Source organism: Haliaeetus leucocephalus, unplaced genomic scaffold, assembly GCF_000737465.1.
Source record: "Haliaeetus leucocephalus isolate CR32 unplaced genomic scaffold, Haliaeetus_leucocephalus-4.0 Scaffold819, whole genome shotgun sequence".
NCBI classification, from domain to species: domain Eukaryota; kingdom Metazoa; phylum Chordata; class Aves; order Accipitriformes; family Accipitridae; genus Haliaeetus; species Haliaeetus leucocephalus.
Window position 1 is genome coordinate 1,953,433 of NW_010973255.1, and position 14,143 is coordinate 1,967,575.

Here is a 14,143-nt window from a genome sequence, read left to right on the forward strand (position 1 = left end):
AGACCTCTCTGACATATCAGGATAGAAGACGATATACCAGTAGATTGCACTGTAAAGTTTCACAGGACATTGGAAAGAGGGAGCAGAAATTAGAGCTCACCCTCAGCAGTCGAGCTCATCTCTGAGCAGACAAAAAGCAGCAGCCATCAGACCCTCGAGCGGGGATGTCCGTAGCCTGTTGACAACAGCGGTAAGGCTCAGGTGGGAGAACAGTGATCTACCCCAACTGACAGCCAGCCCAGCTGAAGTGCCTCTCGGAGGAATATAAACACAAATGCTCCTTCTGCTTCTGTGCTTACACACAGAGCACCACCGTTTCTGCTCAAGGCCCGGCCATACAGACCAGGAAAAACCTGGGGTGATGCTTACTGCGTACCAGCTGCGTTACCTACACACACCACCTCCCTGCCACCTCGCGTTACAGCGAAAGGGGGCGAGCTCTCCAGCACGACAGACGAGCTACAACTCGCTGGCCACAGGGCAAGAGTGGGCACGCAGGCAGCTATCCCAGCAGGGCCGAGGGTCAGCACCCCGAACTCCCCTGGGAAGTTGTGTTCCCCTTCCCATTGCACACCCCACCAGCTCCATGGGGGAAAGGTGCCACTTTGCTCCTTTCATCCCAGCATCCTGCCAGCAGTGCCAGCTTATACAAGTGTCAAACTGGATATACGTAACAGGGAGAGCTGCCCTGTGGCTGGAGGGGTAGCGTCATTAAATTTTTTGTCAGGCATGCCTAACTTTTCGGTGTCGTCTTTAGTAAGGCTGACGATCCCTGCTGCCGGTGCAGTTGAGCTCTGGGGCAGTGGAGGACAAGACTGTGACAGAGAACACCAAGGCATCAGGGAAATTAAAGTACGACTAGAAAATAAGGGTAGGCAGTAACAACAGCTAGCCAGCTTTGACAATAGGAACATTATCTCAACTTGAAGTCTTTAGGGCCTTACATATTCCTTCTAGGTTACACTGCAAAAAATGAATACACCAGATTGGTTTTTTAGAAAATCAGTAACTCAGTTTTACTGAGTTTATCCACTGTTGCCTGTCAAGAAAAAATTGTTTCCTGAATACAGAGGTTAAACAGCAGGCCACAAGGCTTCCCTCAGTAGACCCATGTTTTTTTCTGCTTCCTCAGCCTTTTTTTGCACTTTTCCTCTTGTACACTACGGCTGAACATCAGTCACAGTGGATTGCCCAAATAGCCACAAAGCTTCTTTCTACCACGTCCCTACCTTGTTTCACATGAAGTTTGAATGTACACTGTTGGTACCAACACTATGTGTTATTGAAAGAGTTTTAAAGATTGCTCTGTTCCACGGTTTACCTGAATGCACTGGTGTGTATTCTTCTCCTCACATTTGATTAGCTTCCTGATCATTCTATCACAAATTTGGGCTTTTTTCCCCTCAGGGTCTACAAACTTCTGTTTGGCATTTTCTCATCCAATCAACCACATGACTAAGACTTTCACTTGTAAAGGAGATAAAGAACCAAGCCTTGTTTTTAATTACTTTAACCTAGGAACAATTTGTTGCAAGAGTCTACAGGTGGAGTTACGATCCTATCTTAATCGAATATCTGAGTTCACATTCTTACTGCATATGCCAGCAATGCCGGACCACAATTAAACAGCTATTAAAGTAAGCACACAGTGACCTCCTTATCTCAATTATACATCAGCTTTGCTTCAAAAGCGGCTCCTCTGAAAAATCAGGTGTCTGTCTTCCTCAGGCTATACCACCACTGAAGATCCCACGTGAACACATACGAATAGGTACTTCACACTTACCACCTTCAGCATGCCTGTATCTCACACTAGCCAGCTTGTCTTCCTAACTCGGGTTTTCTACACCTCGCGCGTGCACAACAAATCACTCTCCAGAGCAACTTGAGAGTCAGCGCGTAGCATGGGCGTCCACGGTCATGTCTTCCGAGGGGTGCCCAAAGGCAGAGCGACACTTCGAAGCCCACGTGCAACGCGCAGCGAGCAGGTTCTTCGGTCGCAAGAACCAGGAGCCCTCAGACCTGGGGAACCAGAGCCCACTGCCCTACAAAGGGAACGATCCACGTGCCTCCATCCAGCGGGAACCCCAGCCAGCCAGGAAGGGCTCGATCCTGCAGAGCCCAAGGAATTGCGCCTTGCCAGGCACCTTCCTAGTGCCCAGCATGTGCTGCCCCTTCCCAAGCACACTCTAAGCTGGTAAATCAGCACAGGGCCTGAAGGGCATCAATGCCTTCCTCATGAGATTAAGTTTTAAACCACCTCTATCTCCAGAACATACTTTCCTGGAATACTTAATGAAGTCCAAGCTGTTATTAGCACTAACAGAGTCTGCGCAGCTCTGCCTGTACAGGCCGGCTGCTGTAACAAAATTCAGCTGCAACATAAATGCAGGAACACTCAAACTTGTTACTGAGATTCACCAAGCGATTTCAGGTTGTAAAACCGAACAGATGGCACTTGTGAGCTTTATTCAATATCTTGGACTTTTTAATTAGATTCCTGTTCAAGTGAGTCTGCTGGTCTACAGCAGGAGACCCCAGGTTTCAAGGTAACCTTAAGAGTCCCATTACTCTGCCTGATAGAAACCACTACGTCAGGGAACGGCTGCAGGCCCAGCTCCTGCTGCTTCCACCCCAGGAACCGGTCAGCAGGTAATTGAAAGAGCAGAATTAAAGGGATAGTCCAAAAATGCAGCTACGCCTAAGCCAAAATGCAAATTAATGCTTTAATGCACCTCACTGCTTTATAATTTTAGCATGCTCTTGGTATGTTTATCATTAGGAATCCGTATGCCATAATTTTCTCTTCCATGTCTTCACATGGTTCTCAAATTCACCTTCTGCCACTGACAAACTCGCTCGGGGTTTTCACTGCTTTTTGGAAAGCTGCAGGTGATCACAATCAAAATGAAACAAAACATACTGACTACTAAAAAGCTGAAAAACTTGCAAGGCAATAAATTGTGCATCTACCCCACAGCACTGAAACATGGCAAAAACCACCAGAAGGCTCTGATGGTTGTGGGTGCCAACGTCCCAACAGACGTTAGTCTCATTAAGTTTTAGAATCAGGTCCAATACTTCCTTTTACCAATACAGATCAAACAAATACAAAAAACCCAAGCCCCCAACAGATCGACTAACATGACAAATTAAGACTTTTTACGAGTGCTGCAGTGCATAAAATCTCAGTGATACTTTTAACCTGAGGCAATAGAGCATGGCACAACATGCTGGAACAGTAAGTCTAGTTGTATCCATCACAATGGCACAGCATCACAGCTGTCCTTTTATCAAAATCAGTTAAGCTGACTATTTGGGGGTTGTTTGTATTACTTAACCTTTTTGAGGAGGAAAAGCGCCAAAATTCAGAAGAGCTTCTAGACTGTTGTAATTGCGTTCAACATAACGCTGATCACTCCTGCAAATCCATTTTCCTTTTACAATATATCCTGAATGTCTAAAGTAGCATTAAAAATAACCTGCCTGTTTTAGAAAAGTGGGCCAAATACTCTGCTAACCAAACAACAGCAAATGTCTGCAGAGCTTGTGCATATTTACTTCTGTGGCATTGGCACCCTAAGTTCCTTTCAAGTGGCAGAACTCTATAAAGTCATTACAAAATGTAGCAATGCTCCATTATGTACTGATTTTTAAAAAGATGAGTAAGTTACAAAGGAAACTGAAAATATTTTTTAACTGTTTGAATATCATATAACAATCCACTCTAAGATTCACCTGTCCGGTGTGTGTCAGTCAGGAAAAAAACCTGCAACTTGGAGAGTTCCCTTGTTTATTCAGCACAATTTTGCCCCAAAGTATTTTGTCAGGCAAGAAAAGCAACCCTGTCCTAGCACGGGATGAGACCGAATCCCTCTGAAACTGCAGCCGTGGCCAGTGGATGTGTTTAAGATCACATCAGACAAACTCCTGGGGAATGAGGATGAACTGGATGAGTTGAGGTCCAACCCTGCTCCCTAGGACTTTGTGATGTGCAGAACAGCCCATAGGCCTAAACTTCCTAAAAGGTGGCTTTGTCAGGGTTGCGCACAGTGGATTCCTGCTACAAAGCCCAAATGCGTCTGGATTTTATGTTAACTAATAGCACACATGGTGTAGCAGGCAGCACAGTATTGACAACAATGTGGGATTTCTTCAATTAGTAACAGCAAACAATGATGAAGCAATTAAAAAATAATAAAAAGCTGAATAAACACTCTCATCACCCTTTTATGAAACATCATGATTAAGTCTTTTAAAATCTCCAAACCAACCCCTTTACTTCACATGAAAAAACTACAGGGGGTGGAGGAAACCTGCCCTCCCATAAGCTCAGTGGTACCAGGTCTTTCAAACCCTCAACCAAAGTGTCTGCCTCTCTCTTATGCCATGCATAAGTTTTGTGACTACAGCAGAAAGACATCTGATGATCGCCAGAATTAAACTTTAACACCGCTCTGTCCTTTGGGGACAGTGAGACATCAGGAGTAAGGCATCTCTTTGCTAGTAATTTTCTGTCTAATTCTGGAACAATGCAGTCTACACCAGAAACTGCTCATCCATTCCCTCTCCTTTGATAGACAGACATCTACCACATCATAACACTCTTAATAGCTGGGCAGGAAAAAGCCTAAACCCCTCCCTCTCCCTCCTTAAGTTAAGTATAGAAAACTGCATCTATGCTATTTACAGATTTGGATGCTTGTCTGGACTGAAGTTTTGTAAATACAACTATTTTGAAGTCAGAGGCATTAAGAGTTGGATGAATGCCTCAAGAGAAACAATTCAGATAGCCTACGTTTCCCCCAGTCCTGGTGTTCACTACTGGTTGACTCTAAAACCTCAAAGGCACCCAGCCAATATGATACGTTAAGAACCAGGGACTAAAGCGAATTTAAAGCTGGTTGTTCCTGGACCTTGGCCTATAACTGTTTCATAAACCAATTTCTACATTCAGAAATAAACAAACCTACAAAATAAAAGCAAACAAACCTTGCATAATTTATTTGCTCTTCACATGCCTTGTTTCCTTCTGCATCCTGGGGTGAAAGCACTGAGGGTGGGTAGCATATATTCTCAACACTGCCCTTGCCGCTTCACAAGCTGAAGACTTTTTTGCTGGAAGTCTCTATTTTCGTAGCACTGGCAATCTGAAAAAAAAAACCAACAAAACAACTGTTTTGTTAACACATGTATCCCAGGATACATTAGAAATAAGTTTTGTTCTGAACCAGTGCCAACTAAGTCATTAACCTCTCCCATGCAAAGCCAACAACTCGCATGCAAAAAAACCAGCTAGAAACATCTCCACTCAATTCATACCTCACTTAAGCATTCTGCGCGGACCGCTCACATGCGGCAGCTAAAAACTTCTCTCTATATACAAAGTGAAGTTAGAAACCGGTAATGCAATGCATTACAAACACATGCCTCAAGAGGAGTTTTTCTTAAGCTGTCCAAGTTTCTATCTAGGAAACACACAACCAGGAAAGGCAGCTTGAAATGAGCCAGCACCATCACAGTCCCTTTTCTACAGCAGTGGCACCAACCGTGAACAGTGCCTGCACCACAACAGGACTGCGTTCCATGCAAGAGCACTTCCAGGCCCATTCCCATATGTTAAAGCTTCTCGCATCCCAGGCCCAGACAGGCTATCAAATCCCAGCCAGGACCTCTGCAAAATAGCCACCCATCAGCTACAAAGGTCTCCCATGGAAGTTTCCTTGCAGCAGCCGAGCCAGGCTCTGAAAAGCCAGCCACTGCTTTTGAGCAGATCGACAGGGAGTAACCAGCTGCTCTTCTGCCCACACCACCTGCAAACGGTAAGGCAGAAGACATAGCTGCTCTTCTTGTTCAATGCGAATACACAGAAGATGGTGTCTAACTGAGCTCCCAAAAGCTGGCAAGGAGAACTTTGTGCTCTACAAAGTCTGTCGTTTTCATGCTACAAAGTGTCAGACTGTATTACAATATTTTCTGTGATGTTTAAATTGGCACAGCTGATTTTCAACAGCTTCTTCACGGCACACAGCACCTTGTCATAAAAATTTCCTTATTTCTACAACAGTTAAACTGACATACCATGGAATTAAAATGAACACAAGAATTTTATTGTACTCGTGCTTCAAAAGGCAGATCTTACTGAAAAGCCTGGTGATGGGAGTCAGTATACAACAAAACAGGTTCTCAACTAAAATGTTACATGTAAACATGTAAAATAGAAACTAGGGGTTACTCCTCCATCTAAAGCTGTCAAGCATACAAATAGGGCAACATAGTACTCGAAGTTTTCTTTTTGTAAGATTACTCAGTGGAATTAGAGCGAAGTCCCAAACTGACTTCACCGAAAACAAAGGCTGCCCCATTAAAATAAAATGCAGACAAAATAGCAAATAACACAAGCTGCAAAACCACCATACAAAAGGGACAAATTAACAATGGGCCAGCAAAGTAAAGAGCAGTATCAGGCTGCAAGTTACACCCAAGAGGAAACATGAGTAATAAGGCGTAAGTAATATTTTTCTTAGTTGTTACTATAAAACCACTTATAATGTTCTAAATACAAAATAGAGACTTGCTTTGCTGCTGGGGAAGGGTATATATCTATCTACACAGAACATTTAGAGCACAGATCACCAAAACCCTCCTCATCATCGCTGTAAGAGACAGAGCCAAGCGCTGCAGGGCAGGGCAGCGAGTGCCACGATGATGGCGTTCAGATAACACTGCCGTGACCCATGTGTCACAGGTGCCTTCTGTCACAAAGTTCACAGCGCTGCTACCGTGCCTGATGTGTATTTTTTTGTCATACTTACTTTTCCTACACAGTGGCACAGCACGGATTCGCTCCTCAAAGAGACACAGCATTTCCTTCGCCATGGTACCCAGTTCCCAACCACCAGCAACTAAGACTCAAAAAAACTGGACAGTAGCTTGCTCTCACCCGCTGGATTGCACAATCCCTGAACTGAGAAGAGCCCTTTTTCTTCCCATGTTCCAGCTCACTGCAGAGAGCTGCTCAGGCATTTTCCCTTTCCTGCTGGAACCACATTTCCAGCTCTTCACAGACGGGGCTTCTTTACTGATGCTTTGATAGACATGGAGTGAGACCTAGTATGATGCTAAATGCAAGATCTGTGTCAGTATATACATGTAATTTCAACAATGTAGAGTTAAACTCTGCCCTCATGGGCAAACCTGACTCCCCTGGATTTTTGCTGGCCCATAACTATAGGGGAAGTGCAGCTGGCTGTTAGCTAATTACAGCCGTGGTGACCTCATGGTACTAACACTCAGTCATCCCAGATTTGTAAGTGTACAGCTAAAATATTTCAATCTGGACAAGAACGGGCAGAAATGAGAGCACAACATTTATAGCAGGCAGATGGTGTACTACTTTTGATATAAAAGAACCAATTTATGGCAAAGTAATACAAGAACTCCCTACCAGTCAGGTCTTACTCGGAGACTTATTAAGAACGATATCCTGCTCTGTTTGAAGAAAACTTCCTGGCCAGGGAAGAGGGCCAGATTTTCTGAAGTGCTTCCAGCACTCCCAGCAAGCTACCTCTCAGAGAGGTCATGATGCTCCCCTGCAAACAGTCCATCAAATGTTGAAGGAAGTTTGCCACGGTGAACGCAAACTTCCCAGCAATGCTCTGCCAGCTCTGCGATACCCGTTTCCCTGTATAATAAGGTTTAACAGAAAGAAAACCTATAAGCCTCCAAATAAAGGGTAGGATGTTGCTGTGGACATACAGAGCTTTATGCATTCAAGTATCTTTTTATAGCAGGCTAGGAGGAAACTGGCACCTTACACCAGTGATCTTGCAACACTCCTCTTTCCCCTTTCCTAAAAAAAGTCTTTTAATACCAAGGATTCTCATCAATCTTCTACCAAGAGCAAAGCACTTCTGAAAGAATCAATCTGAAATAATCTTTCATGCATCAAAAAAAAAAAGGGAGAAGGGTAAAGAAAAGAAAGTAGTAATTAAAAGGCAAAGAACTGCTATACTAAAGCAAGTCACAAACTCATGCATCCCAGATTGAGATTCTAGCCTCCTGTATACTAGCAATGACAAAATCCCATGCACTAAACATGGCAAATACAACACCGTAGGCTCTGCCATTTAGTCAAGGACAGACAGGTAGGCATAGCTGTGAATGTCTTAATAGAACAGATTAGACAGTAAAGTGCTATGGTACCAGAACTTCAGTTTGTCATTAATATTGTACTCACACTTTCATTTTGCTGCTGAATAGGGGGGTACACAAAAATAAACACCAGCAAATGGCTAGCTGGTATGGCAGTGAAGTAAAGATATGAATACAAAGATACTATGGGCCCTTCCAGCTCTGTTGTGAAGTGAGTGAATTACATTATACACTCAATAGCAACATTCAAGTCACAGATGTAGTCCCTCAGTCACGATCTGGGAAGGGCTGTAGAAACTCAGGGCAGGTGCTACCTGCATGAGCAGAGAGCAAACACCAACTGTTTGGGGTGAGGGGTTTTTTTTGTTAGGTTGCCAGACATCTTCAGTACAAACTGTAGACCCTGGCTAAAGCCAGCATATGACCACCAGGTAATGAGCAATTCAGGAACACAACTCTACAAACACCTCCATTCGTTCCAGCTGTAGTACATCTCCTATGTCGAAAGGAATCTATGACATGCTACCAAACCTCAAATGGGTCTGGCAAGAAGGAAGGAGAGAGGTGACACTTGAACAAGGGGCTCCCCTGAAGGGTTATCTGCTTGTAGCCAAACTAACAACAGCACAGTGCCCTCCTATAAAGAGCCCTGCAAACAGCTCTCCCGGATAGTTAGGCACAGTATATACATCCAGACCTTGACCTCTCAATCATCAGACCAGAGAGAGATTTTTAACTTCTTCTGTGCCATCTATGTTCAAACAACAACCAGAGAAATGCCTTCGGTAGCTGTTGTAGCTTTCTGCAACAGTCCATCAGTTTGCTGCATGTGATTTTTCTTGGATTTCTGCCCCTCCCCTTTCCCATGGAGAAACTTAGGAATAGTCTGCAGATCAGATGTAATACCATGGAAAGCTGCTTCTGCTCACGGGGGGAACCCACAACTTTTTCAGCCCCATCGAACAACTCAAAATGTGCCATCGTCCTGGACACACACATTCAGCATATATACAGTATAAGCAGCAGCACAACTCTTGGGAGTCGAGGCTGCCCAGTGACACACTGAGCGCCAGCTCTGCTCACGGGCACTAAACCCTCAGGTCCGCAGGATGGGACCATTTCCCGAGTGCATCCGACGGGCCAGCCCGCAAAGGCAGGCCTGCGCCACAGCGTGCAGCTCTGCCCGAAGGCAGAAGCTGTCCGGACAAGGAAAGCTGGACTTCACTTCCCTGTGCCTGGGTGTTTGTTTCAGGAAACTTCACATTCCCGAGCAGAGTTTCAGGATCTACCCTAACTGCTCTGTCAGATGTAAAACTGAGCCAAGCGGGTACATGTGTCTGGGATGATCCAAGGCATTTCTTTCCCTGCCTTTCTTGCCAGTTTCAGAATAGATTTCTAACAGCACTTGAAAGTAATTTTTTTTTTGTTCATGATTTACATTTCAGAGGCAGCACATGAACAAAAGTGCTGACCTTTTCCCTAACCTTTGACTGATCCCATGAGAAAAAGGAACATCTTGTTAACATTACTTACTTTTAATTCACTGATTCTACAGAAAACTAACTATCATCATCTAAAGCCTCTAACTCTCTACTGAGCAGTTTAATTAGAAAGATGATCATTGATTAATCCACTTGAGTTACTCTGGAGAAGGTGTGACTGAACAGAGATCACTCCACCCCAGAGAAATGCACATTAATTAGGTCTGCACTAAACTGCTTTCCTCTTTACTCAACTTAAAAAAAAAAAAGCAAACACCCACCACACAACAACAACAACAACCCCAAGCTTTCTGCGTTGAACTTCTGAGTTATTTTTTATTTTACTTTCTTCTTTAGGAAGTCTTACGTATTCTTGCCTTGGATTTCATAGCCATCTATTTCATTTTTTTGAATTATTGCGTTTTTACAAAATAAACAAATGCAGGCTGGAGGTTCAATACGCATTTGCAAAGCCCTGCCAAAGAACTGCAGTCATGAATTAGTTGGCTCAGGCAAGCAATGAGGGACGACACTGATACTTGACAGGAATGTACACAGCATTATGTATATACCACAAGTGAAACCAGGTATACTCCCAGCCAGTGAGTGGTTTCAGTGTCCCAACTAGGAAGACGATCAAAGAGAAAACCTTATTTAAAAGGTTTCCTCACTCTTTCTTAGGCTCTCATCAAAGTTTCTCCAGCCGCAGGCTGGCCTACACCCTAGTCTGATCATGAGTCTTTTACCCCTGAAAAATGGGTAAGCGTTCCCTGATTGTATCTGTGCACAACTCACAGGGCCCTTAGTCTGCTAAAGCTCGTGTTTCACCTGCCCTTAGGGTCACAGTTCTGTCTGCTGATGCTCTGAACAGCAAGGAGGGCTGGCTAGCTTTTCTCTTTCCGTGAAAATCCCCTCCTGGTCTCTACACATGAATAGAAAGCATCCCCACGGCATAACCTTCTCCTTGCCCACTGCCCTGTGATCAAGGGGGATGGGGCTTCTCCTTCCCACAGGTCTAGGGACAGAATGAATGAATGGCTGATCCCCAGGTGATTTCAAGCAAATAACCCTCCTGCTCCATCTCCCTTGGTCCAGGAAGGTCTCCTGCAAGGTGGCAGATAGAGTTGGTGACTCGGCTCTGGGTACAGAAGCCACCCAATCCGTCTCCTGGTCACCAGAAAATGACATTAGGAGGGTGGACATGGGGCAGGCTGGACAGCCAGGCTAGGCAGGGCAGGGAGGGAGGAGCAGAGCTTTCTCTTCCGCATTCTAAATTACATGCTTCATATCATCTCTGGTCCTGTGTATGCTTCTTCCCATACCTGGCATTATTTATTCACATTCAAAGCACAAGCTACCACGTAGGACACACCACAGCCCCACAGAACTCCTGGTATATGGTTAGAAAAGTTTCTTGCATTGGCCTCTGTCAACTTAATACATAATCAATACGTGGCATCAGCAGAAGTCAAGCGAGAAAGCTGATCCTGCATCAGCATGCCAGAATCAATCCATTGTGAATCCCTTCTCTGTTGCTATTATGCCTGCTGGTGGAAAGGTTTTTTCTAAAATTGTTTATTTCAAGGTTATTTCATCAGCAGCAAGTTATAGAGAAAAGAAAACAAGCCTATGTTATTGCAAAGGACTGGGACCGATAACTAAATCTTACTGAGGCTTCTGATGGTCTTACCAACACCCACAGGTCAGTTCAAAGATGCAGACTTAAAAAAAGAGTGTGACCGATGGGAAAGGGACACAGAAATACCAGAATTTAGCCTGATCTATGTGAGGTCCATCATAAAACCACAGCTTTCTAGTTCTGAAGGGATTAGATCTGCAGAGAGCACAAGCGAGGCCCCATCACCAGCTTGGGACTCTCAATTTCAAAACATTTTTGCAGTGAAGCAACTTAAGAAAATAAACATCCCTAGCCAGGCAGAGATCAGTCATAAACCTTTTCTGAAATGGAGATGAACTCTCTTATTGTGTATTTAAAGCAACACTATAAACCAGGCCATATCTATATAAAGCAACACTATGGGCTTAAAGCAACAGCAACATTATTCTCTGTCAGAGCTCAGGCTGAATACCCCTGGAAAGACCCACAAACAGTGCTACTGTTCAGGACCAAAAAAAGAAAAAAAAGCTATTCTACAGTTCTGGGTTTTTTCCAAATTAAGAGCATAAAGCTGATGCTGATGATAACATTTCCACTCACACAAGTTTTAATTAGTGGCATTTTTGTTGGTGGGAGCATGCTTTGAGACGGGCAGTCTTAGTGCTAAGGAACAATCCTTACAGAATATCCTAATAGCCTGAACAGGCTGCAAATGCTAAATGGTGTATTGTGACTGCTGCAGGTTGCTAGGACATCCATGGTAACATTCACCTTTGGCTGTGAAATGTGAATGCAAATCTGAAGGGCGACTAAACATCATTCTTCATCATGGTTAGCACAACAGATTAGCAGAAAGATTGTAAAAACAACCTAGTCATTTATACTCAGCAAGCAATTACCTATTTGTTGCAATTCTGAGCTATTTCTTAGCCCACTAACTTCGCCAACACTAGAGGCTACCAATTGCTTGCCTCTCCCTTTCCACCTCACCTGCCCAAATATAAACTCTCCCATCTAGAAAGTCTCCTGGTGCCTTTCAGGGATCACAATCAAGAAAGCAAAGATCTAAAGCACTTCCCACTAGGAGGAGCATTTTGTGCCTTCTGAGCAAGCTGAGTATTTTTAAAGGGCTTAAGATAGGGAGAAGCAAGAGTTATCAATGCCTTCATAAATGTGAAAGAACAAGAGGAACATGGGAGGCGGGAACCTAGACTACATGAAGCTTTTAGACTCTGATTGGAGAAATGCTGACATATCAGTAAAATCCTAAAACCTGGCAGTACCTAGACCCTCCCTGCAATCTGGGAGAAAGAAAGGTCAAAGACAGAAAATTATTTTTCAAACCTTGTTCCCAAACTTCGGGCATCATGCCTCTCATCCTAGGCACTCCTGAGCATGGTATATGGACTAAAGTATAAGTTCTACTCCCAGCTTCATCAGAAATTAACTGCATGAATGATGACTAGTAACACAGTAGTGATTTCAACTGCTTTTCAATTATTGTCTCAAGTATGCCTTGGCATAAAGCTTTATTGAATTTGGAAGACTATTAAACACCCAGATACCTTTTCCTCCAACAAAGCAGAGGCAGCAGGAACCATGGAGCTACCCAGCCGGGTGCCTGATACCACCCATCATATTCCTCACCCCAGGCCCAGACAGAGGCTGGTGGGGTTGAAGCATGTTCTGTAAAGTGGGTGTATTCAAAGATTTTATCAGCAAGCCCCCAGCCTGCTCTTGCAAGCATGTGCAGACAACAATTTTCACCAACTCTGGTCAGTTGGCAAATCTGGGTTAATTTCCATGGGGCTGCAAAAAGCACCCCAACTCCCCCCTCTACTCCCTGAAGGTATAACAACTCTTTGAAGGAACAGCTGGCTAAATAAAGTTGACAAACCTCTCTAATTTTCTGTCATGCATTCTTTTAAAAACAGTTGGAGTTCTTCTGTTGAAAACAAACCTTTCTAAGAGGTTCCTGCCTGAAGCAGAAAAAACCCTGTGGAAATTTTTTGTATGACTGAAGGCTGGCAAGAACTAAACACAGGTGAAAATATGACGTTAGAGTACAGGAGGCATGCTTAAAGGTACTCCCACCACCGTTATCTACCATATTTTATATATAATATTGTATATGCAATTGGAAATGTAAAGGAATATTAAATCAGCTTTAAAACACTAATGGCCCACCCTTTCTGTTGCTTCAATATTTTAAACAGGGAAGGTAGGATTACCACAGTTTTAGCAATATGAAATATGAAACCTACAGATTTCTGTGCTGAAAATCCCTCTCTTAGGATCCAAGGCCAGGAAGGGACTACCTGGTTCAGCCAGTCCTGCCACAAGCAGTCAGGCACCGCAGACATCTGGTCTGAAGGTTTTGTGGATCATAGAATCCGTTCATCCGCATCACGACTCACAAAACACTTCACGAGACCTGACATGAAACTGCAGCCTGCAGGAAGGGACCAAAGCCAGAGACACAAAGCATGCAAGAGAACAAGAGAGACTAGAGACCTCGTAAGGGTCCTGCTGCAACACAGGATTTTCTATACTAAAGGACACAGCTCTATCGCCAATCCCCATCGTGCCTGGAGAAAAGAAGGAAAGAAAAAGACCAATCAACCCACTAACTCCCAAAAAGGAATTTTGAAATAAATTATGTACAGCTTATATCACAAATCACAGCAGGTCCTTCACCTACCAACTACATTCCCCTGGGTTCCTAAATCAGTGCACCCTACATCACCCCTGGGGCTAAAGGGGTAGGTGGGTAGAAGAGTCACAGCCAGAAGACAACATTGAGCAAAACCCCCTCTGGATATGACCCTCTCCACTGTGCACATGGAGAGGCTGGAAGACCAAGCTCCTCATTTAGGCACCTCAGTAGATG

General features: G+C 44.1%; 1 protein-coding gene across 2 annotated transcripts in view; it reads right to left on the bottom strand.

The window, feature by feature from the left end:
- The window catches only part of TIAM2 (T-cell lymphoma invasion and metastasis 2), a 174,263-nt gene that overhangs the window by 136,624 nt on the left and 23,496 nt on the right, over positions 1-14,143 (bottom strand). For both annotated transcript variants that reach the window (XM_010581864.1, XM_010581863.1), the window contains exon 2: positions 4,993-5,150. The gene's annotated coding sequence lies outside the window, so the exon portion shown is untranslated. The remainder of the gene's footprint in view (positions 1-4,992; positions 5,151-14,143) is intronic.